The sequence below is a fragment of the Dasypus novemcinctus genome, chromosome 29 (genome assembly GCF_030445035.2).
Source record: "Dasypus novemcinctus isolate mDasNov1 chromosome 29, mDasNov1.1.hap2, whole genome shotgun sequence".
Classification (NCBI taxonomy): Eukaryota; Metazoa; Chordata; class Mammalia; order Cingulata; family Dasypodidae; genus Dasypus; species Dasypus novemcinctus.
Genome location: NC_080701.1, coordinates 35,912,020 through 35,937,492, shown reverse-complemented (window position 1 = coordinate 35,937,492; position 25,473 = coordinate 35,912,020). Strand labels below are relative to the sequence as shown.

The 25,473-nt window shown below is 41.1% G+C and overlaps 1 pseudogene; it reads right to left on the bottom strand.

The window, feature by feature from the left end:
• Positions 1 to 1,906: 1,906 nt before the first annotated feature.
• Positions 1,907 to 25,409, bottom strand: LOC101435810 (methionine synthase reductase-like; annotated as a pseudogene).
• Positions 25,410 to 25,473: the final 64 nt, after the last annotated feature.

Genomic DNA, 25,473 nt, shown 5'->3' with positions numbered 1-25,473 from the left:
TCACAGGCGAGAGCGGAGGCAGGGGAGGGCACACCTTGGAGACAGGCGCGGATAGCAACGAGGGTCGGGATAAGGCCGGGGGGAAATTGCTTGTGATCATGCTCCATAGCGGACGTCACCCACTGAATTAAACGTTCATAGGTCTCTGGGCTCCAGAGAGCACAGGTGGCGAGCCAAGGGTTAAAGGGTAGGAGAAGGTCCCAATACCGCTGTAGCTGACGGAGAGAGACCTTCACGTGGTGAGTCTCTAAGAGGGCAGCGAGCAGGCGGACTTGAGGAACCTGACGGGATGAGAGGGAGGCCCCCATCGCGGCAGAGGGCTCAGGAGGGGGGTGAAGGGAGCAACGCCGGAGAGTCCCTACCTTGAGCGGCGGCACGGGAGGACGGCGATGGGTCCCGTGCGAGGGGTCAGCAGCGGGCTGGCCAGACAAGGGGCCGTAGCTGGGGTCCCTGTTCGGGTGCCACCTGTTGGCCTCCGCTGCGGCACTGCAGGCAGGTCACTGCAGGCGAGTCGCTGCCGGGGATCGGGCCTACGCCACGGCCTGACCGGGGCGGCAGCGGGCGGCTCAAGGCTTGGTGGGGACGCACGGTTCAATGGAGGAAAAACCACGGAGACGAGGTCTATGCGCAGGTCTGATTTTATTCAGGAAGTACATGGGGTTTTATAGTGTCATGGAGGCGGGGAGGTTGTGGGAGGGGCATGTCTGCGGGGCAGCTGAGGATTGGCTGCAGAGGCAAGGGCGGACCTGTGGTTTATGACGTAAGCCATTGATGGCAGAGGGGGTTGTTTCCGAGGTTGTGCCGGGGCGGATACGGGATGAGGGCGGTTGAATGAGGCGGGGAGAACAGCAATCGGCTGGGAGGGGGAAGATAACAGTGGCTGGGAGGAGGGGCAGAGGGAGGCAGCAGCACAAACTGCTGCTGAGAAGGACCATAATACAGGGAGGTTACGAGGAACAGGCGGGCAAAGTGTAAGGAAGCGAAAGGCAGGGTGGGAGCAGGGGACACTTACCAAATGCAATGGATGTGTCATGATGAAGGGAGTGAGTGTTGCTGGGGGGGGAGTGGTGGGGTGGGGGTGGTGGGGTTGAATGGGGCCTCATATAATTTTTTTTTAATGTAATATTTTTACAAAATCAATAATTAAAAAAAAGAAACATGTAAATATATCTCACACTGTGATTTTTAAAATTCCATTAAATTTCTTATATTTAGGAAAAAAAAAAAAAAAGCATTGGCCTGGATCAGTTCCCAACACCCATTATGTTAAAAATTTGTCAGTTTCTCCTTTAGGGTCTATCAGTTTGGGAGTCATAAGCAACCCTGATAGGCACATACAAGTTTTTGATCGTTAAGCTTTCTTGTTATAGCTATCAATAAAGAAAGCTGTTCTTTGTCCCTCTTTATTTTTCACCTTATTTCTATTTTGATTGATATATACAAAAGTATATAATTACATATGTCAGGGTACTTGCATTGTATGTTTTTCTGCCTATTTTTTTAGATTGGTTTCTCTTATGAAATACATGAAATATACAAGATTTGAGAAAAGTATAGTGAACAGCCACAAAGCCTTATAAAATCTGAAGATTATGCCTTATTTCCTTCAGATCTTTATTTCTCAGGAAGAGATTTGTTTTTGAAATGCCAAATTCTTGAATAAAAAATAAATATATACTGGAGCCAATGAGATAAGTTATCAAACCCTTTCACATTTTGTTTTCAGTTGTGACAAATTTTAAGGGAAGATTTTGTCATTGGGAATTAAAAAAATACAGGACTATTAACTGAAGCTGGTATTCTAAACTTTAGATACAGCAATATCATGGAGGGATGATAAATTATGTGGAAAAACACAAAAATATGCCCATGGAGGAGGAGAAAGGAAAAGAATTGGGGAGGTGGAGAGAGGAAAATCATTTATTACTTTTACTTTAATATGTACATGCCGGTGTCTTTAAATTGAATGCTAATAACCCCAAATTCCAGAATGCTTGTAATAAAAAGAATTGTGATAAATCACATTCAGAGTGGAATTTCAACATATAATTCACATTTCCAGCATCATTAAAAAAAAATCCTCAGTAACATTACCTTAATATAAATATCTCATCAGAAATAGAGTTTTGGTAATAATAAATAAGTTTGATAAAGTTATATAAACATGGAATTGGATATTCTGTACATGTGTAATTCAAATACATTTTTAAAAATTTCTGTGTGCATACTTCATAGAAAAATGATACAGTCTTGTTATTTAAAAAAAAAAAAAAAAAGGCAGCATCAGTTCAGAGAGCCAAATATTGACCAGCCTACCCACCCCTGGGGCCTATATCAGGAGAGTACTGCCAAGTTCTCCAGGAGGTAAGGAAGGTAAGGAAGGTCCCAGGCACGTGCTGAAGGAGTAGTGTGGACTGCCTCTCAGCTGACGGCACCCACTAGCATGGGGCAGATGGGGTGGGGGGATCAGACGCACAGGAGAAACTAGAGGGCAGATGGTGAGCATAGAGAATTCAATCAGCAGTGGTAAGTGATTCACTCTCCCCCTACCTCCTCCAGGGAATAGTCAAAAAATAATAATTTTCAAAATTGAAAGTCTCAGCTCCAATAAAGTTGTCCTTTAGTATTTTTCAGCAAAAACAAACAAACAAACAAAAAAACCCTAATTTTCTTTCTTTCCTTTCTGGGTTTATGACCAAATGTCCTGAAGGTAATGTTTTTCTCCTTTTAAAGTAGCCAATGTTTTCATTGCTTCTAATTTTTCAACTCCAGCTTCCTTACTTATTATTTCCACAAGGGTATCATGTACATCCTTGGCCATATTCTTAGCATCTCTAGAAAAGAAAATAGTATCAGTGTTCAAGAAACAGGAATGTTTCCCAGATCCTCTCAAAGTCAGTAAGCAATCCCTTCAATTCCGCCAAAGGTCTCCCAGCCTCAGCTGTGTGCGCCCCCCCCCATCCCCGCTCAGGCCTCCATGCCTGGGGCCATTTTGATGCAAAGCTGCCCACATCGCTCCACACTTCTAATGCCTCAGTCTCCCCAGTGTCCCAGGGGGCAGCCCAAACCCCTAATAAGTGCCTAAGGACCTTCCCGACCTGGCTCCTACTCACCTTAAATATTTGCAAGAATATTATATATATATATAAACCATGATTTATTTACTTATCCACTGTCCTACTGATGGACATCTGGGTTGTTTTTAACTATGGGTTATCTATATAAATAAAGCTCCCTGTACAACTCATTTTGTGGATATATGCATTCAATTCTCTAGGGTACTTTGGAGATTTCACAAACTCAAAGTATGTTCTCATTTCCATGATTTCTTCTTTGACCCACAGGTCTTTTAGAAGTAGGTTGTATAATTTCTAAGCATTTGGAGGTTTTTTTAGTTTCCTGTTATTGAATTCTCATTTAATTACACAACGGTCAACAAACAAACTGTATGATTTTGATCTCTAAAATGACCAAGATTTGCTTTATAGTCAAATATAAAGTAATTTTATACAACTCCATTGGCATTGTGTGAGAAGAGTGTTTATTCTGCAGTTGTCTGATATATTGTTCTCTACACATTGATTAGGTCAAGCTGGTTTTCTACACTGTTCAACTATTCTACATAGTTACTAAATATTTTTTAAAATCTGTTTTTGATTAAATAGAGAATCAACCACATCTGTATGCTGATGGGAATGATCCAACAGAAACAGAAAAATGAAAATGGAAGACAAAGAGAAGAAATTTGCCAAAGAAAAGTCCAAGGAGACAAAAGTGGACAGGATCCAGTGCAGACAATGACAAGGCAGCGGTGGGCAGTACATGGTCATGGACGCCAGGAGCTGAGAACCTGTGAACATTCCCCCCTGACTCCTTGAGGTGCAAGTGAAGAAGTAAGAAAGACCTTTCAGGTTTTAGGCATTTGTTGTTTGTTTCTGGACTAGAGGGAGGTGAAAGGAAAGCAGAGATCTTGATTGCAGAGATGTGGGAAAGAGACGATTAAATACTCCCAGCCTCCAGTCCTGAAGACACTGCCAGAGTTTCCAGTCTTACTGAGGAAGATGAGCCTACGTGATCTATCACCATGATCATGAGGGGCTAGTTCACGATTAATGCTTTAAGCACCTGGCCATTTAAGATAACTCCCAAGTTCTCAACTACAAGATATTTGCAGCATGAATCTGCCCACTGACGGCACTGTTCCCCACAAAAGAAAAGTGAAGATCAAATGCTTCATCAAAAACTAAATGAGGCAACGGACTTGGCCCAGTGGTTAGGGCGTCCGTCTACCACATGGGAGGTCCACAGTTCAAACCCCAGGCCTCCTTGACCCATGTGGAGCTGGCCCATGCACAGTGCTGATGCACACAAGGAATGTCCTGCCACGCAGGAGTGTCCCCCACATAGGGGAGCCCCACGCGCAAGGAGTGCACCCCATAAGGAGAGCCACCCAGCGTGAAAGAAAGTGCAGCCTGCCCAGGAATGGTGCCACACACACAGAGAACTGACACAAAAAAATGATGCAACAAAAAGAAACACAGATTCCCGTGCCGCTGACAAAAACAAAAGCGGACAAAGAAGACGCAGCAAAGAGACACAAAGAACAGACAACCGGGGTGGGGGGAGAAGGGGAGAGAAATAAATAAATCTTAAAAAAACAAAAAACAAAAACTAAATGAAACTATACACCAACATGATGTCCAGACTCCCTTCATCAACCCAAGGCTGTTTTTCAGAAGTGAAAATGGGTCATGAGGTCAAGTCGGGGTCATTTTCAAATAATGAAACAATACAAGAGAATAGGAGTCATCCCAATGTGTCACACATATTTCTAGGGCATTTATGGGTTTCTCTAATGGATCTTGCCTCAGTGTTTGTCTCCTGGCTTATATCAACTTGGACACCACAAATTTTGCCTTGAGGAAAAGCTTCTTAGCATCCACATTCTCCAAGTCAAAACCATACTTTTTTTCTGTACCTAGTTCAACCGCAGATATCACATATTCTTATATTTAACAAAATCGAACCAAACACAACTAATTTTTCTGACTATTTCCCTGATAATGACAACTCTTGGTTATGAAAAGTATGTTAGAATCATTTTAGAACTGCATTTCTACTCCTATACTTGAGAATCACATGTGTCAGCACTACACACCTAGATCCTCAACTGATGAGCCTTCTGTTCCTTTTATAAACATCATCGACTACCTTCTCCTATCTGGCTTGTACACATGATAGCCACTTACCCACACACATAAATATAGCCACTCTCGTGGAGGAGGACCCTCACCACCTGCTTGGAGTGAAGCTGGATGTTGTCTTCCACATACTCGGCTGTGGCATCCTCCCCAACAGGTGCATCTCTCTAGAAGGAAACCTTCAGATGAGTTAAGACCCCACTCTTAAGAAAATGCCTGAGCTCCTCTCTGAAAGAGAATACATGATGAATGGTCACTGGCAGGTTCGTAATTTAAGTTAAAAGCACCTGAATGAGAGGGTACAGGTGTATCTCAGTGGCTTGAGCACCTAGTTCCCACATACAAGGTCCCAGGTTCGATCCCAGATCAGTACCTCCTAAAAAATAATTTTAAAAATTAAAAAAAACAACAACACACCTGAACATTAAAATCATACACTCAGTGGTTAAGCATTAAAATCCTAGAACTGTGGCATACCTGAATAAATAATCTCTGTCCTTATGCCTGCAGCCAAAGAACAGCCACATTGCTCCAAAGCTTCCACCAAGATGTTGTTCCTGGAGTTTCTCTCTAAGTGAAAAACACAGTAAAGATGTTTATATAAACATGTGAAACCAGCCTCTCTCATCAGGAAATACCACCACCAAACCCAGGGTGTGTAAAATAAATTCTTTGCAGCCACTGAAAGTTCATTCCCTCAGTTAATGTTCACTACCCACAGGGTGATGTGGCCAGTCCTGCAGACACGAAGCAAAGGCAGCACCTCCACCAGCCCCAGGAGTCTATGGGCTGGCTGGGGGCCACATGGCGTGAGTACAAAGAGTGTAAACAGCACGTTGGGAAACCTAAGCCAATTTATACATTAAATAATGTTAGTAGCAACTTTAATGAATAAAATTAAGTTTCAAGTATTTCTGAAGGTGTGGTACAGGGAGCCTGGCCTTTAAAAGGTAGAACGACAACAATCTATTTTTAAAAGTATTTCTGAAATAATAAACACATTGAGTATGTCCATTTGCCATTACTCTTTTGCTTTCTTAAGGAAAACTAAAAAACAAAATAAAACGACTTTGTCCAAAGGACACTGTTCCACTATCATGGGAACAGTACAAATTGTTCATCACTTCACAAATCTGGAGAGAAGCAAGATTCCGCTTATTTTTTAAAACTATCAAATAGTTCTCTTTGGATACTAAATTACACCTATTGTTATCATCCTGTTGAAATAACTGATGGCTAGGATTTAACTTTGAAACTTCTGGGGAACTAGATCTCTGCTACAATTGTTTTCATCATCACACCAGGAAGGTATGCCTGAAATTTGTTCACAACTACACAGGCCATAAACCACAGTGCTGCTGAAACAAAATGAAAAACAAAAGTGCTACAATAAAAAAGAAAGTTCCACTACAGAGCAAAATCCCTCCAAGATGGTACTTACTTTTCCCTGTGGTGACAAATTATTTTATGCTATTAAAGTTGGTAATTTTTTAAAAATAAGTTTCACAACCAAAGTGCAAGATCCTAAAAACTACCAATGAAACAATGAAAAATGGCTACCTATTATATTTACACCTACAACCACAAGGCTGTGGTACTTCTAGCCAAAAGGGCCTTTTACTTGCAAAATACTCAAGAAGCACTTACCTATGTTGTAGGAAACCAATAAAAGGTGCTATGCCAGCTCCAGGACCCACCATTATAACGGGGACTGAAGGATCATTTGGTAAGTGGAAAGAATTTATTGTTCAAAGACAGATGGCTATCTGGAATATTAAAGCAATCGTGATGACAAGTTTGAAGGAAAACATAGGCAAAAGCATATAAGCAAGATTTTCGTTGCTAAAGCTATCAGAAAGTACTAATTCTCTCTGAAGTATCATTAAATCAAATAGTGGCATTAAATCTTATTGAAACCACAAGTGCATCTGTCACTACATAGAGACAAACAAGTCTGGCTTACACATTTTTCTTTTCTATCCAAATCAGAAGTGTTTTCAAAATGACAGGCATGTTATTTTTGAGGTAGGACACTGAACAAATAATAATCAAATTCTTTTTCCAGGCCCATGGATAAGATCTCCCTAGTAAGCAAACCATAATATATAATATGGAGATGCAAAAAATCTAGATCAGGTACCCAAGTTTCAAACAGAATGGTGGAATTCTACTCTACACTGGAAGGTGAATAATCTTACACATTTCAGTCTTTAATTCAGGGAAAACTTGAAGTTCATCAACAGATTGAACACCGTATCTTTTAAATGAAGACTTTATTTAGAATGAGACTGCATTTGTAATGCTGCGTTGACCTATAGGCTTGACTCCTCTATGAACAGTTTTACTAAGGCACTCGATAGAACAGGCCACAGCATGGAGGTCAGGTAGAGGAAGCTGCCTGCCCCATGCAGGGGGACCAGTGCTTCATGGGGGCATTCCTGCCTCTCCCTGCTCCACCAGCCCACCAAGACAGGGGTCAGCCAGTAAAGGAGGCAGGCGGAGGACAGTGAGGCTCGTCGCTGTAAGTAGAGAAAGACGGAAGTGGACCTTGAACAGGAGAAGATTTTAAACTTGATGAACTCCTGTAGGACAGGAGCTTATTAGATCTGTCTTCTTCATGCCTAAAATTGGGTATGCTTTCACTGAATAAAATGAAATCAGTAGACACTAAGGATTTAAAAGATTGAGTCTTATAAGATTTTAAGGAAAGGCACCATATTGTATTATGTTAACAAATATTAGTACCTTGCACAGGAATATGGTCTGGGTTGAAGCTTGGGAAGATGTTCTAGAAAGAAAATAAAAATAAGCCATTATTAATTCACTGCTATTGGAATTAAACTTATATCTGAGGGATTAAAAAAACTGACTCCTGTTTTCTATTATTTAGAATATTCACAAATAATTTATGGTCTAGTTTTAAATCATACTTTAGAACACATATAAATTCACTGTAACTAAGTAAAATATTATTGGGTATTGTTTCCCAATTCCTAAAATTAAAGCCAGACATATTATACTTCCTTACTCTGAAATCAGTACTTCTGCCCAAATGCTTGTTTCTGAACCCAGAAAATACTGAGAAAGGGGTCTGTGCAAGGGCTTCAGATCAAGGCTCCAGGCCTCTATGCATATCTGCAGCTTTTTGGTGAAAAGTGTCCAGAGATTTCAGACCTCTTAAGATTAAAGATCACTATTTTAAGGATTTTGAGAAATATTTAGGATTGAACTTTTTTTCCTTTATATGTATCATTAATAAAAAAGGACTGAACATTTTAAAACCAAATATCTAGAAAGTCAGTGGTTACAAAATACATAGGTGCTCTTTTAAAAGCTTGTTAAGGAATCAGTATTATAATAAACTGTCCAAACTGACATACTTCAGAATTTTCAGTTCAATATTATATTTAAGTTATTTAAGCAAAAATATGAAAAGACATTTCTAAAATGGCTTACTTTTAATAAATATCACAATAAGATTTCAGAGGGCTCAATTTCATATTAAACTTCAGATAAATAATTTAAATTTTTAAGTACCAATGCATTTTTTGCATAACTAGGTAATAAATGCTATAATGTTAGAAAAGATAACAACACACAAAAGGGACTGGAACACAGCCACGTGTGACTGGGCTTTATGAGGCCCTTTACAGCTTCTTTCCAGGGTTCTCACTGCTACTCGCCCCCACATTAGTGGTATAAGGCTGAGCTGCAAAGGGTCAGAGTGCTGGTCCGAATGCTGGGAGCAGAAAAGCTGCCCCACTTGGCAGCACCTCCTAACCAGTGTGGGGAGGAGGAGGAAGGATGCAGACACAAGGCAGAGCAGGCAGGGCCTGACTTCAAAGGTGAGTGCCCTGAACTTTCCTGGGCATCAAGAAGGAGCTTGCAGGCCTAATAGTAAGAGGTATGATACACCTTTTGCTGTCACCAAGAACAGATACGAATATTGAAGACTTTAATGCTTTACACTACAGGAAAAGACAGATGACAAAATTACAAGCACTATAAAGTAGTAAGGGTTTAAATACCTTCTGATGCTCTTACAGTCATCATCCCTACCTAGAGGACACAGAGGCCATCTGGGTAAAATTTGGAATACTCTGTGATGGGCTCTCCAAGCCTCACCACCTGAAGACCCAAGTAAGTGGACTTCCAGTGGGATGGCGTGAGTAGCCCTCTGACCTGAGGAGCGCTCTGTCTCATCCTGCCTGGATGGGGAATGAACACATTCTGCATGAAGCACATACACACTGAGCTAACCTCTGTCAATTAAACCTGATTTCACTAACTTTGAAAGAGACTATTTAAATTTGGAGGGAACGTTCATTTTCAGATAAAACTTGGCTAAATGACCTTTATGAAATACAGTTTAACTTGCTAAGATGTTAAATTCTCAGAATGTTGAAAAAGAATAAAGACTGACCACTGGTGGAAGAATAAGGACATAAAACAGCTTGGAAGAGGGACTCTTAACTTCTAGAAGCAGTCCAGAGGTCACAGCACCCTGAAGACAATATATAAGATCTTTACTGATTATAATTTAATTTAGAAGAATTCTCACTATGGCTGTATAAAGTTCCAAAAGGTAATAAAGAGCAGCAATTTCTCTTTCTTAAAGATTACACACACATCAGTGCACTTGGAGACCAAGGCCACTTACTGAGCAGCACTGGAAGCGGTGGCTGACAAGATGGAAAGGTGTGGAGGAGGTCCAGCAAGCCAAGGCAAGCATCCCTCACAAAGCGGTTATAATCAGCAGCCCCTTGCTTACTGCACAGCTCCTGGAGCCTTTGCCTGTCAGCACCATCACCTGTATAGTCCACAAGGGCTCGCAAAAATGCCTGTGGCCAGAAAGGAAGCAGATTTAAACCACCACACCCCTGTGGTTAGGGCTATTACAATAGTCAGTTATTACCTGCCTGGGGGAGTGGCAAACTGTCCAAGAAAAAGTGAGAGTCACAAGGAAAAGAGAATCTAATTCTCAGAAAAAGAGAATCTAATTTACTACCTGCTTTAATGTCCACCTACTTGGAAAGTCCCGCTTCTACTTCTGATTTTGCTCATTTGTCCAAGGTCCTAAAGCAAGGTCCTCAGTCACAAGCATGATCTTAAAATACCTGTCATGTATATCGGAGTACATGTGCTCAAGGAGTCTCAAAAGTCAAGAGTCTGTTTCTGGACACACCTGTTTTTGTCTCAGCTGGTGATTTTGACATTTTCTGCAGGCATTTACAACAGGCCTGTGGCAGGTAAGGTTCTGGTCAAGAAGACATCTGCCCAAGGGCTCACAGGTGGATGGGGCTACTCACTCCAGCAGGAGACACAGGCTATCAGGGGCTTCCAAATAAGGCACGACTTCCAGAAAGCAAAGCTGAGCTTCAAGTTGGCCATAAGACACAAGGGCAGTAAGAATGTCTAAATGGATGGCACAGTTTCCCTGCCTAAAATACCAGAGACTAATAGATTGTGTGGATTCATTAAAGAGTTGATGTCAGTGCTGAATGGAGAATAAGCACTCAGGAAAATGCTGGAGAATGAATGCATGTTCCAAATTTCTGCATAGACTTTTGGTAAGATAGTAAAGGGTTTACCAATATCACCTTGTATCACAAAGTCTAAAGTCAATAAAATGTCTTACATTACAGGCTAAAATAGTGGCAATTATAAATCCTTTAAGATATATTTTACTTTCAGAACTACTGAAATTTTATAAAACTAAAAAATGTTACTGTCCTGTTTTGGAAAACAAGCTGACAAATATTTACTAAATTAATACAATTTTTAAGCAGCAATTCTCCTTCAAGGGATTTGCTTACAAAAAATTCAAACACAAGACTGTTCAACTAGACAGTTTTCTTTAATAATCAGAAACTGAAAATAAACCAATTGCTGTGATTAAATCAACAATTAATTATGGTACATCCAAAACAGCCTTTAAAAATATTTCCAATATCTTTCCAAGTTGTGTTATATAGAGCTCTTGATTTCTTTTTTAAGTAAAAAAAGATAAGTTACAGGACAACATCTGGAGTATGGGAGCCCATTATTTTCTTAGCAAAACAAAATTCAAGTGTTGACTCTGAAGGTTTGATTATAAAGGACTTTCATTTTCTAAGTTACACATTTCTGTATCTGGAATTTTTTACAGTGAGCATATTATTTTTGTAGTCGGGGAAATATCTATGCATCATAAAATCTTTAAAAAAATGGTAGAATTGAACTAAAACTATGAAATTTATTGAATTTAATCAAGAAGCTCTCAGAGAATTCTGAGTAGTTAGGAATATTTTTTAAGCAGTTCCTTGTATAATACTGACATCTAGTGGATCTATCTCCAAATTCATCTAAGCATCAATATAGCCTACCAAAACCTTCAGTTTCTCCTCAAAAAGTCTGGTTCAGCAATAATTATATATATTGCACAAATGGGATCTTAATAATTATAAGAGGTGGCAAGGACAGAGGGAAAAACAACAACCACCACCAAAAAAAAAAAAAACACACACAAAAAAAAAAACAAAAAAAACACACCTAAGCCCCTAAGCCCCTATTAGCTTCCTGCCATGAATTAGAATGAGAAATACTTACAATGTGTAGTTGGTTAACATAAGAAGTCAGGTAGGGCCTTTTTCATCATGTTTAAAGTGTTATATCAAGTTAATGACTAGTAAAATCAAGTCCTACTTTAAAAATCCCATTTCAAAAGAAAATGTAAAAATTCCATTGTAAACACAATATAAAAATATCTGACTGTGACAATTATAAAGATACCATACACTCTTGGGAACTAATTTTGCAAACATGTTGTAAAGAATACATTTTTTAAGCCCCCAAAGGGCAAATAAATACCAAACCTCCTTAATGAATCTTACACAGAATTAAGCATATTTTTTAACCGTTACCTGAAAAATAAAGAAAAATACCTTTTTAGGAATTGCTTGTATTTCAAGATACCAGGTAAGGATGAATTGGAGAGAACTCCTCTCAGGTATATGCTGGGGTAAGGCTGCTCCTTTTCAATTAAAGACAGGAAAGAAGTTCATGACAAAGAAAATAAAGAATAAAATGGTGTGATTCCAAAAATACAACCAACCATACTATTTTACATTAGAATGCTATCAAAGTGCAATTAAGATTTGCGGCAATGCTTATTCAGCCAAAGCGTTTCCCCCAAATGAAAACAACCCAAGAGGCACCTTACAAAAAGATACTACGAACTCAACAGCACTATTACGTGAGCAATTCCTACCAAATCCAGTTGTACCACTGAAAAGAAAGGAGACATCTAAAACTAAGGAACAAAGCCTATGGATGGTAATGTAACAGCCCACTAAATGGTAACAGCCCACTAAAACTGGTAATGTACAACTCTAAAAAGTAAACTTAGAACTGAATGAATTCAAGTTCATTCTAGGCAAATAACTAATGTAAATTTAAGTTTTAAAAAATAAACTTTTAATTATGAAAAATTCCATTAAGGCTGTATACTAAGTAAGTGCTGACAAGTATGCTGAGAATGAGTCATAATACACAATTTTAAAAAGTTCTAGACTCTTGCTTCCCAAAGACCACAGTTAGTTTAACTTTTAATGCCAAGTGTCCGTTAAGTAGGAAGTCCATTATCATCTCATGTTGTATAATTAACGCAAAAGCTAAAACACGGGAAAGCCTGGGAGGGCCTGGCCCACCAATGCTGGTGGAAGGGCAGGCACCTTGTGCGGCAGCGCACATGTCCAAGTGGCCTTTCAGGAGAAGCTTGCAGGGTGCGCTCTCACAGTAAGCTCCAGGCCACTGACTCAGTAAGTCATGTCCTCAGGCCTGCACCTTTCTTCCTCGTGTCTTCCTTGATTTGCAAGAAGACGTAGTGTTCTTTTTCGTCTGTGGTGCAGTCTCTCCAGCAGGTTCTGCACCTCAGAATCACTGTTAGGACAGATCACATCGAAGGCATCTCCAGGTGATAGGAAAAACCTGTTTTCTAGAGAAGAATCACAGTCAAAAAAAAAAAAAATCCCTCAGGAATTAGAGTTTACGTTGTTTTATTATATAAACATGTTAACACATGGATTTAGGAATAAAATAATTCTACCCACAATAACAACAAACAAATAACCCCAACTAACCAAATGAACATATTTTCATTAGGAGCTATTTTTAAAGAGAAATTCCAGAGTTATCTAATGGTTTGCTTTATAAAATTGTGTATTGGAGAGAAGAGAAATTAAGACCTTCTTCATCTGCCATAGAATAAGGTACATTAGCAAGTAGCAGTTTGAAAAACCCATGTAAAATTCTGTTCCTATAAACCCAGACACATAAAATACGACCAAAAGAATTAATTAAGGGCATCAGCGTGGCTCTCAATTTACTTTACTTTGCTTCTTCCCTTTAATGGGGAAGAGGTATGGACACTATTTTTTCCTTCATGAGCATAAAATGCTGCACTTGCAGCAAACATGGGCTGCAGAAGGAGCTGCCCCTGCAGTAAGTCTGTGTTCGAGGCCCAGGGACCCAGGAAGGAGGCAGTCTCAGCAAGGGGTCAACCCCAGCCACTTTTATGTCAAAACCGCCAAATGTCAGAACAGAATATAAAATGCCATCATTTTTATAGTACAAAGTTATAACATGGCTTATTGAAAAGGTGAAAACAAACCAAAAAAATGGAGCTACTCACTAGAACACATGCAAAACCACCTAGCTCTGACACCTGTTATATTTCCTTTTCCTATAAGGAAGGTGAACTAAATCCAATGGAGAGACTTGATGTGCTCTTCTCTGAAAAGCACAATCCCTTGACCTCTGAGGCCCTACATCAAAACAATGGCTTGAACTAAATGACTGAAGATGCACTCAAGCACTGAAGTTTCAGGATCCTCACCAGGTTCTGGACCTGAAGTCCATGGATTCAGGGGGGGAGGCGGGTGGCATGGGAGAAAGGGATGGAGTTCACAGGGGTAGTGTGTGAGTCCCCAAAAGTATATGCAAATGATTTTATATAATATTGTAGCATTTTTCTGGGAGGTCATAAATTTCCCTGATCTCAAAGGAAGCTGAGAACCACAGCCCTGAGAAATTAACCTTTACATGATGGTCTATCTCAGCTCTATTTCTAACAAGCTGGCTGACCTTAGATGGTAAAGTTCTTTCCTGGAGCTCTTATATGTAAAGGTTTGTTCTGATCCCTTTGTTCTTTTAGGGTTTAGTGAGTAAGGCAGCAGCACTCTTCAGGCTATTAAATCACTTCCAGGGTCACCTCTCACCTGCCTCTGCCTGTAGTGGAAGGAAAACAGGAGTGAGGGAGGAAGACAAGCTGATGGGTCAAGAACCACAAGGAAGATGTCCTCAGAGACCTCGTCCTTCTGCATATGTAATAGTACACCCTGTATGCCTCTTTCTTAAAAAGAGCACTGTCTTGAAAATTAAACCGTGCTGAGAAATAACCTGTAACTTACAGAAATGTCCAATTCTAACAGCAGAGTGATTTTTATTGCATCATCTGTAGTAAGTTGAACTGCCTTTGAAATTGGAACTTGAAAAACTGAATCTACCGAAGTCACTGACGCTTGGCTTTCCCCCTTGAAAGACAAATGTGGTGACACATAACTCAATACAACTTTCAATTATACTAAGTGGCTTACCTATAGAATCTTATAAAATGTCCTGGCCATTTAAGCATTGTCCTCTAGGGTAAATGACTACAGACATCATTTTTTCAAAAACTGTCTCTCACTCTTTCATAAAGAAGTTTATGTATATTTCTAAGTACTTATCTAGTAGACACTGGTGTGGGAAAATAACTTGAATTTCAATATGGGAACCTGGCTTGAAGTTGAAACATTTCCACAATGCAGATAAGAAGTGTGGGCTTAGGAACACCAGCCTTGACTAGATGGAACACTGACTGGTCAGCACAAAAATTATTTGTGTGAGGAGGTGTTTGAACTTTGTGTGGCCTGTTCCCTACCTAGTATTGCAGGTGCTGCAGTTTTAATAACACGCAGCCTTGAGAGTAAACATAGATAACCGCTGCTTTGTAATTTCTAATAAATACAATGTGGAAACTAGGGTCAAGGCTCTCAGTTCCAGAAACTGTTGAGTCCCCTGGTTCCATCTTTATCTTCTCTCATATCTTTCTTTCTGTCCTTTTATTTCTTCAGTTTTGCATCATGTTCCCTTCATGCAAACCTATTGCTGAGCTGGTCTCAGCACACTGGAATTTCTGAAATACATACTGAGAATACAAGAAGCTAGCGTTTTCCTGAAAAGGTCTAGCAGTCTTCCTAATTAACTATGTAGAAGGAAAGGGTATGCATGCCAGTATTTCAGGAAAGGTATCCTATAAGAGGAGGAGAGATGTTTTAAGATGGCTAGAACATGTCTAGACAGATGGTCACAGAAACCAAATTCCTATATTTTATTTAATTTTCTTTATCTTAAAAGTAAACAAATCCCCGTAGCTCGTGGCTCCCATACTGGACAGCACAAGTCTTGGGTAACCGCAAAGAAACCCAATTCTTGTACTAGCATCCCTATCCCTATCCTAATCGGCTGTTCAAGTTTAAAAGCAGAAAACTATAGGTTAAAAGGTGCTAGTCAATTAACTTTGGCTAAGCGTTAATTGGGAAGCTGGGAGAGGGGTCAGGGCAGGGAGTAGAATGCCGCAAGGGCTGTGAGGCACCACCCACCTGCCTTCAGGTTTCAACAAAGGCAGGGGGCACTGCCTAGATGTGGCCCTCAGCGCCAGGCACCAGAACAGCACCTCTGTTCTGAGGCAGCCCATGTCCAAGCACGGATCCATGACTGTAAAGGCGCAGTGCCTCTATGCCTCTGAAGGGCCATCTCAGCTCCAGAGACCCCATGGGCATGGCAGGGACTTTGCTGAGCCTTTGTCACAGCTGTGTTCAGTGCCACCACCCCTCCATTCCTCAGGGATGCCCTAAGATGCACCTCACAGCTTGACTTCCAGAACCCGGCCTGTGTAAACTGTGCCAGAGCGGTCCAAGAAAGAAGCTAGAGTGGGAGGTTGGAGCTGAATGCCAGAGGATAAGGCTCCACCTCCTGAAGCCTGAAAGTAGAGAAAGCTAAAACCAGCTCTACATGGAAGAGAATAGGACCTTGACACATGGGACAGGGCACCTGCAGCTGAACGTCTTGAGTCCTTTCAGCCTGCAGAAGCCACCACCCCTTCCCATCAAGAGCTGAACTCACTTCAGGTGTGAAAACAACATGGAGACCTCGGTCTTACAAGACGTGCTCCCCCTCGCCCCACTGGATGCCACCTCCCCTCCTGGCAGCTGGGCCAGTAACTAGGAGTAAAGCCCAAAAGAGCCAGGCTGCAGATGTGCTGGATCTGCTAAGAAAGACAAGGAAGAGTCTAGGGCCAGAAGGAGCCAGGGGAGTACACCAGCCAGAACCAAGAGTAGGCTGAGTGAACGTGGATACGAGGTTTTTGAATCAGGAGCACAGTGCCAGGACACAGGCTTTCACACCCTGGCAAGAGCCCCTAGAATCAACAGGAGCATAATGACTTCTTGGCAATTACAAGCCAGGAGAAAAGCAGGAGAGTGTATGCAGCAAGGCAGAAATGCCAGAAGTGCCATGGCCAGCAGCTGAAAGGAGAAGGCCAGAGCAGTGATCATAGAGGGGGGATGGCCCTGTAAGCCAAAGAGCCACAGATGAAGATGCTCCATGGCGACACCAGAGGGCACCATTACCAAGGTCACCAGGACCGAGCTGGGGACAGCAGCATGAACCTGAGGGGTTCAGTGGGGGCCCCACACAGTCCAGGTGACAGTCAGCAGCCAGCTGCACCAGGTGGGCACAATTACCTTGCTAAGTGGGAGGGCTAGGATGGCCTGACCCTTAGAATTAACAGAGATGGCCAAGAGGACAAAGAGGCTCTAGGGCCAAAACAAATGGGCAGCCCACAAGGGCACTGGACCAATTCTTGAAAGGAAGAGAAACCAAGGGTAGATGACTAAAAACTGAGGGTAGCTGCCTGTTGAAGATCCCAGTCCTTGTCCAGTTTCCAGACCTAGAGTCCAGGGACTGCAGGAGAGAGCGGCTCCCAAGAGGAAGGACTCTGTATTCAGTAAGGATTCCCAGTCCCTTCAGAGGGAAAAGGGAGTTACCCAAATATTTCAAGACTATTAAGAGAAGGGCCAAGCTGATGCTGATACCTAGGAACCCAGAGGGTCAACATGGCCCACTGACTAGAGTAAGAAAACTTGGAGCCAGGCAGCAAGTGGAGTTTTGCCCCAGTCCAGGTCAGTAGGTCCACAGAGGCCAAGACCCCACAGGGGTCATTTCCTGAGCCTTTGAATGTACACTCAGAATCATCATGCCTGGTAGTCGGTACCACCCTATACTGGGCTCCTGACCTACGGGTAGAGGTATTGTGGTGGAGAAGTCCAAGAGGAAGCCTCCAAATTTCTTACCATGCTTCCTCCCACCAAGACAGAAAATTTTAAAAATATATAACATTCTGGGAAAGATGGCAGAAATCAACACTATCTTCAAAATCCTAAAAGTTATGAGAGAGACTCTCCATCACATCTCCATTTAATTCGCTGATCTGATCTCTGTGAAAACCAAATGGATTCTGGGGAATGAGCTACTGCAAACTCAACTACTAGTTCCAACTGTGGCCTCCATGGCAGATGTGATTTCTTTGCTAGAGCAAACTAACTTGGCCTCAGGTCCATGGTATGTAGCCACTGATATACCCAAAGCACTCTTTCTACCATCCTGACAGCAAAAGAGGATTAGATTCAGTTCACATTCACTTGGAAGAGACAATGGCATACGTTTACAATTCTGCCCCGGAACTATGATAATGTACTCACCTGCTGTTACATACGATAGGCTACATAAATCTGGAACATCTGGACATTCAGCAGAACATCATACTAGCTCATTATATCAATGATATTATGCTAATCAGACAGTGAGCAAGAAGCGGCTGGCATGCCGGCATCCAGGAGATGGGAAGTAAACCTCAGTGAGGCAGACTGAAGGGCCACCACATCCAAGCTATCTTTAGGGCCCTAAGTCTAGTAGTCTGGTAGTCAAGACATCCCATCCCAAGTAAACAATGTATTACTGCCTCTTGGAACTCACTCCACACAGAAACAAGTCTGGCGGGCCTCTTCATTTTCTGGGGCAGCCCATTCCACACCTGGTACCAGAAAGGCTGCTTTAGTGGAGAAGGCCCAGGTGATGGTGCTCTAAAAGGTCCTGCTGCTGGCCTGCACTATACAGGTGAGAAGACCGCATGCTATTAGAGATCAGTGATAGGGTGCAGATGCCATGCAGGTGAGCCCCAAGGGGAGTATCTCAGCACAGACCCCAGCATTCTGGAGCAGGGCCATGCTCACTGCAGCAGAGAATTATACTCTTCTGAAACCCACTCCTGACGTGTACAACATGGCCCTGGGAGACAGAGCACCTGAGCAAGGCCCGCAATGGGATCACAAGCCCAGGACACAAGCTGTGGGAACTGCCAAGCAAGGGTGGGCAAACTCAGCAGCCATTCCTTTAGGACCTGGAGCCAGCTGGTTCAGTATTAAGCCAAACTAGGTCCAGAGGGCACAGGCAAGCTGAACCAGCAGGAAGCCAAGGAGCCCATGCCATCCCACACTACTGCAGCTCAGGCCTACAGCTACAGGGAATTAGCTTAGACCAGCTGGTTATTCTAGATAGATATACTTGTAACAACCTTAAGCCTTCAACAGAGAGAGTAAATTAGAAAGGAGGTACTGCTAGACATATACAGGGTCTACTGTTAAGACATTATAGCTGCTGGGCTCACAACTTCTCCAGGAAAAATGAAAAAATTTTAAAGTGGGTCATAAATCCTTTTTGGGGATGTGTCTGTGAATGTTCTTTTAAGAGTATGTACTGACAACTATACCTATTAGGGGCAAAATGAAAACATTAAAAAAAAATACAAAGGCACTATAGCTAACAAGAGAGGTAAAAAACCAATAGCAGTCTGGGATTTCAAAAGAAAACAAACAGTCCTAAGTGCTTCAAGAGGGTATAAGCCAGCTCCGAATATCATTAATGTTATTTTTTTAAAAATCTTTGTCCATTTCTTAATATACAAGGAAACATACTCTAGAGACATATCCATTAAAAATGAATTAAACAGAATGCCAAAGTGATTTTGAAAATGAAGAACAAAGTTGGAAGACTTCCATTACCAGATTTTAAGCCTTGTTTGCTAGAGTAAACAAGACAATATAGTTTTGGCAATGTGAGATGGACTGAATTCTGGAGCCCAACGGGATGTGTTTTTGGTCTTGGTCGGCATTCTGGTGGTGTGGACCCTTAGTGAGTGGTCTCTTCCATGTTTCTTAAGTCAAGCAGAATCCTAACTCAATCAGGTTGAGCTCCAAGCAGGATTAACTGGGATCCTTTCTAAGCAGAGTGAAAGTGAGAAGGAGAAAGAAGCCAAGGAAGAAGCTGCAAGTCGACAGAACCCAGAAGAGAAAGGAGCAGATGCTGCTGTGTGAACTGCCATAGGAAGGAAATGCCAAGGAACCCCCAGACTGCTGGGCAGGAAGAGCAACCGTGGAGGAAGCCAGGCTTCCAGCCGCTGAAACTGTGAGCCAATGAATTCCTGCTGTTAAGCCAACCCCACTGCATGGCACTTGTTTTAGCAGCTGGGAAACGGAAACATAAAAGAATAGTCACCAATGGAACAGAACAGAGAGTTCAGCAATAGACCAATACATGTGACTCTTTTTTACAAAATTGCAAAGTTAATTCGACAGAAAAAAGATAATCTTTACAACAAATGGTACTGAAGATACATATGCAAACAATATAAAGCCTGATACTCACAACTTATGCAAGAATTAACTGAGACTGAATCACAGATATAAACATAAAACCTAAAATAATCAAGCTTCTGAGGAAAACAAAGTAGAAAATCTTTGTGACCTTTGGTTAGCAAAGATTTCTTAGATACAATAAATGGACTATAAAAGAAAAACACTGATAAAATGGATTGAAAATTTAAAACTTCTGCTCTTCCAAAGACACTGTTAAGAGAATGGAAAGACCAGCCACAGACTAGGTGAAAATATTTACAAAACACGTATCTGACAAAAGGCCTATATCCCGAATATATAAAGAATGCTTAAAACTTAACAAGCAAACAACACAATATAAAATGGCCAAAAGATCTGAACCATTATTTCACCAAAGGAAACATGGATGGCAATCAAAAACATGAAAAGATGTTCAAAATCATTTGTCATTAATTGGAAATGTAAGCAAAACCAACAATAAGAACAATAAAATTTCAAATAAAAACCAGCTAAAGTTAAAAATCCTGGCAATGTCTCTGCTGACAAGTACACAGAGCAACTGGGACTCTGACACATTGCTGGTGGAAATGTAACGTGGTAGAACCACTTTGGAGAACAGTTTTGAAATTTCTTATAAAAGTGAAAATACACTTAACATACAACTCAGTAATCTCATGCCTAGCCATTTACCCAAGAAAAATGAAAAGGAAAAAACATGCAAGTGTTTATAGTGGTTTTATTCTTACTTATCAGGAACTGGAAACAACCCAAATGCACTTCAGTCAGTGAACAGATAAACTGTAGTATATACAATGGAATACTACCTATCAATAAAAAAGAAACACACTGCAGACACAAGCAAGAACAAAGACTAATCTCAAATGCATTATACTCAGTCAAAGAAACCAGACTCAAAAGGCTGAGCACTATGATTCCATTTATATGACATTCTGGAAAAAAGCAAAACTGTAGAGACAGAAAGTAGATCACTTGCCAGGACAGGAAGGAGGGGCAGGGACTAGCTCTAGGGATGCTGACCCAGAACCCCAGTGAAAGCCACTGCCTTGGACACTGGGAATACCGGGTAAAACCAGCCCCAGAGCATCCACAGGAAATGGGGGATGAAGAACAACTCTATCATCTAACCCTGCATCAGGAAGTTTGGAAAATATTGATCAACTCGCATGTAACAGTTAACATTTCCACTATTTACTCTCCACATTTGTAAACTAGAAAGTCTTTTTCTTTTTCACAGTACTCCTGTATTTTTCCAACCTATTACCCTCTGTAGCAGTTTGATATAGCGATGAATTCAAAATACACACTGGATCCAGCATCCAGGTGGAATCTGAGCCTCCTCTTGACATAAAGGTGCAATGGACACAACCAATCCAGTGTCCACATAGAAGAGGTGGCATTGGATTGGGAAAAGTGGACATAATGGACAAAGGGTATGGGGAAAGGCAGGAAGAGATGAGAGGTGGAGGCGTCTTCGGGACATGGAGCTGCCCTGGATGGTGCTTCAGAGGTAATCACCGGACATTGTAAATCCTCACAGGGCCTACATGATGGAATAGAGGAGAGTATGGGCCATGATGTGAACCAATGTATATGAGGTGCAGAGGTGCCCAAAGATGTACTTACCAAATCCAATGGATGTGTCATGATGATGGGAACGAGTGTTGTTGGGGGGGGGGGGAGAGGGGGGGGTGGGGGGGGGTTGAATGGGACCTCACATATATATTTTTAATGTAATATTATTACAAAGTCAATAAAAAATAAAAAAATTAAAAAAAAAACAAAACAAAACAAAACAAAAAAATACACACTGGATTATGTAAACTGGTCTGTACCTGGGAATGATTAAATTATGATTAGGGCTTTGATTGGGCCCTGTCACCCACCCCTGGTGGGTGGGGACTCAAAGATAAAAGACATAGCAAAGGACAGAGTTAGAGATTTTGATGCTGGAGATCTGATGCTGGAGTTTTGAGATGTAGCCCAGGAAGTGAACACACAGGAGAACATAGAGGAAGAGAGGCAGCTCCTTAGACACAGTGGAAGCCCCAGAGAGAGACAGAGCCATTCACTTGAGAGTCTACAGCTGACCTTGTGGAGAGAGCATCATAGTGTACAGCTGATCTTGTGGAGAAAACAGAGGAGCTGATCCCAGAGAGAAATGAACCCTGGGAAGAGAGGAACCCAGGAAGCCTGAACCCTGGCAGATGTCAGCAGTCTTGCTCCAACATGTGGCAAAAGACTTTGTTGAGGGAAGTAACTTATTATTTATGGCCTGGTAAGTGTAAGCTCCTACCCCAGATAAATTCCCTTACAAAAGCCAACAGATTATGGTACTTTGTATCAGCACACTTTTGGCTGATTTATATGCCCTCTATCTTTTCAATAGAACACTCAAAGTGTTCCTTAAATAGTTCAGACTTCAAAAATCTTTTAACTCCATTACCTACTAATAGCTCAAGCCTATTTAATGAACTTACCATGGGGGAAAAAAAAAAAACTCTTAACAGACTCTCCCCCAACTCAGCATTGTCAGGTCACTTGGACACTCTACCCCTCCACTATACACTAACCTGAGACTTGCAGGTAGGGGATCTGCTCCCCAAGAGTCAGCCATGTCAGTTCTCAACCCAGATAAAAATGCCAGTAGTACCTATTGCTGTAATTACCTTGCATAATTAAAGTTTACAAACTAATAACCCACAATTGTGGCTGTAAAAAACAGAACTTCTTTATTTGAATGTTTTAGGGAGATAATAAAAAATTAGATAAGAAATGCTATCACAGTAGGTTTATGCAAAATAGTTCTAATATACTAGGATGCTGGGCTCAAATTGCTTCTCATATGTCTTTAATTATTTATTTTTTAATTACATTAAAAAATATATGAGGTCCCATTCAACCCCACCGCCCCCGCCCCCCACTCCCCCCACAGCTACACTCTCTCCCATCATCGTGACACATCCATTGCACCTGGTAAGTTCATCTCTGAGCATCACTGCACCCCATAGTCAATGGTCCACATCATAGCCCAGACTCTCTCACGTTCCATCCAGTGGGCCCTGGGGGGATCTACAATGTCCCGTAATTGTCCATGAAGCACTATCCAGGACAACTCCACGTCCCGAAAACACCTCCACATCTCATCTCTTCCTCCCGTTCCCCACACCCAGCAGCCACCATGGCTACCGTTCCCACACCCATTCCACATTTTCTCTGTGGACATTGGATTGGTTGTGTCCATTGCACACCTATGTCAAGTGAGGGCTTAGATTCCACATGGGTACTGGATGCACTCCTCCCGCTTCCAGTTGTAGACACTCTAGGCTCCATGCTGTGGTGGTTGACCTTCTTCAACTCCATGTTAGCTGAGTGGAGTAAGTCCAATAAATCAAAGTGTAGGAGCTGAAGTCTGTTGAGGCTCTGGGCCTGGGTGTCATATTATCATATGTCTTTATGACTTTCTTCATTAGTAAAAGAAAGCAGAAAGCCCTATATTAAAAGAGTGGCTGCACTGATTTATTTAAGCATGTTAAAAGAATGTTCAGGGTAGGAATTAACTATTATTCAATTTGATGTTCAAAAATTTACATTTATTTATGAATAGGAAAGTACTCTTTGAGGAAAAAAAAATATGGACAAAAGTGGGTCTCTCAGTTATCACCCACCTACAAAATGAATGATCTCCAAAGTGGGGCATCCCATGACACCAAAAATCATTCTGGAAAAGAATCTACTGTAAATAGGTTCATTAAGTTTAGCTGCTGAAATAAATTTGCCAATAGTCCACAATTCACTCTGCATCACTCATATCTATAATGAGAAACCAAGAGGTTAATTCTCTAAAATAACAGAGATGCTGCTCTCTTAGCCATTTCCTTCTTCAAAAACAAAGTAATATAATAATATAAACACTTCTGTAATGCATAGATGGGTATAAATTTTCTGCAAAAGCAGCCATGGACAATGTGTAAGTGAATGAGTGTAGTGCAATGTTCCAATAAAACTTTATTTACACAATCAGGTGGCAGGCCTGCAGGCTATAGTTTGTTGATCCCTGTTTGTTAACCAAATGAACACCTATGTAAATCAACACTACACAGTATAAAGCAGAAAGCCACACTGCTTACCTGGCTAAGAGACTCTTGCAGATGTACCTGTAAATATTCTGGTGGTAAAGCAGGAATATTTAAAGAAGTCTGTGAAAGTGGGGGCACTGAATGGGTGAGGACTCAAAGTCTTCAATCAAAGCATTCGACTGACTGTTGTTGGCTGCAATGTATTCTAAAACTTCAGAATCCTTTCTTCCTGAATCACCTAATCTCAGATGTTCAATTTGTGATTCAAGGTGTAAAAATTCTGGTTCAGCAGAGTCTGTCCTCAAAGAGGCATTAGATGCCATTCTGAGAGTTCCACTCATGTCCTCTTTTCCTCTACTTGACATAAAATGCTTTGTGAGGGCAGCCCAAAGTCCATCAATCCATGGCTCAACCACGAGCTCTAACCTGTATTGTTACATAAAGGAAAAAAAACCCTAAGTTATCTATCATAAATCTACACCAGTGGAATAATGGCAGAAACTGTCCATCTGTTAAAAATGAAACTATTCAAAATGCAAAAAATACCTACATGAACTAAGTTTTAAAAAAGGTAGAAAATGTGTTCATTAGTATTGCAGCTATAAAAAATCATGTACAAGTATAAAGATCAGAAAAAGAAATGAAGATATTTTCATAATAGGGTAATAGGAATATGACTTCCTCTTAATTTCCTAAAACAGATTGATAATCTTCAAAGAACTTTGTTTTTAAGAAATCATCATTGTAAAGAGGCATGCCACATACTGATGTGGCTAACAGAACTCAACCAAAATCCAAGTCTACTCTAAACCTCACAGGTGATAATTACATCAAGTGCATCATCTTTTTCTGCCTAGCCAACTTACTAGCCTGCTCTTCCCTACAGATCAGGGTTTCTTAACAAGGAGTCTGTGAGCCTGAATTGAAATCCAAAAAAAAAAACATTATTCTTGTGGGGACTGTTGGTACGAGTGTGATTTATTTATTAATTAATACACAGTATAGTGGGGATTTGGTAAGGGGTCTATGGTTTTCACCTGACTGGCAAAGGAGTTTATGGAACAGAAAAGGTTAAGAATCCCTGTATAGAATAAAACATGACTAAGTAATCAGTCCAAGTCTTTTGACTACATAAACAATTCAAACTTCTGTCAGTTCTGAACAATTTATTTAGTAAAATTTCTAGGGAGGCTGACCACCATGGGGGGGGGGCAGGGAGAAGAGTCATCTTTCAGGAAAGTTAAATTAATCATGTAAGTACATTACAAAAAAAGAGAAATCTCAATAACATGCCCCATATTCCCTAAACAGAGAAACTATGAGTAGAGCGAATGAAAAAAATAGACTAAGCCAGGATCTTGG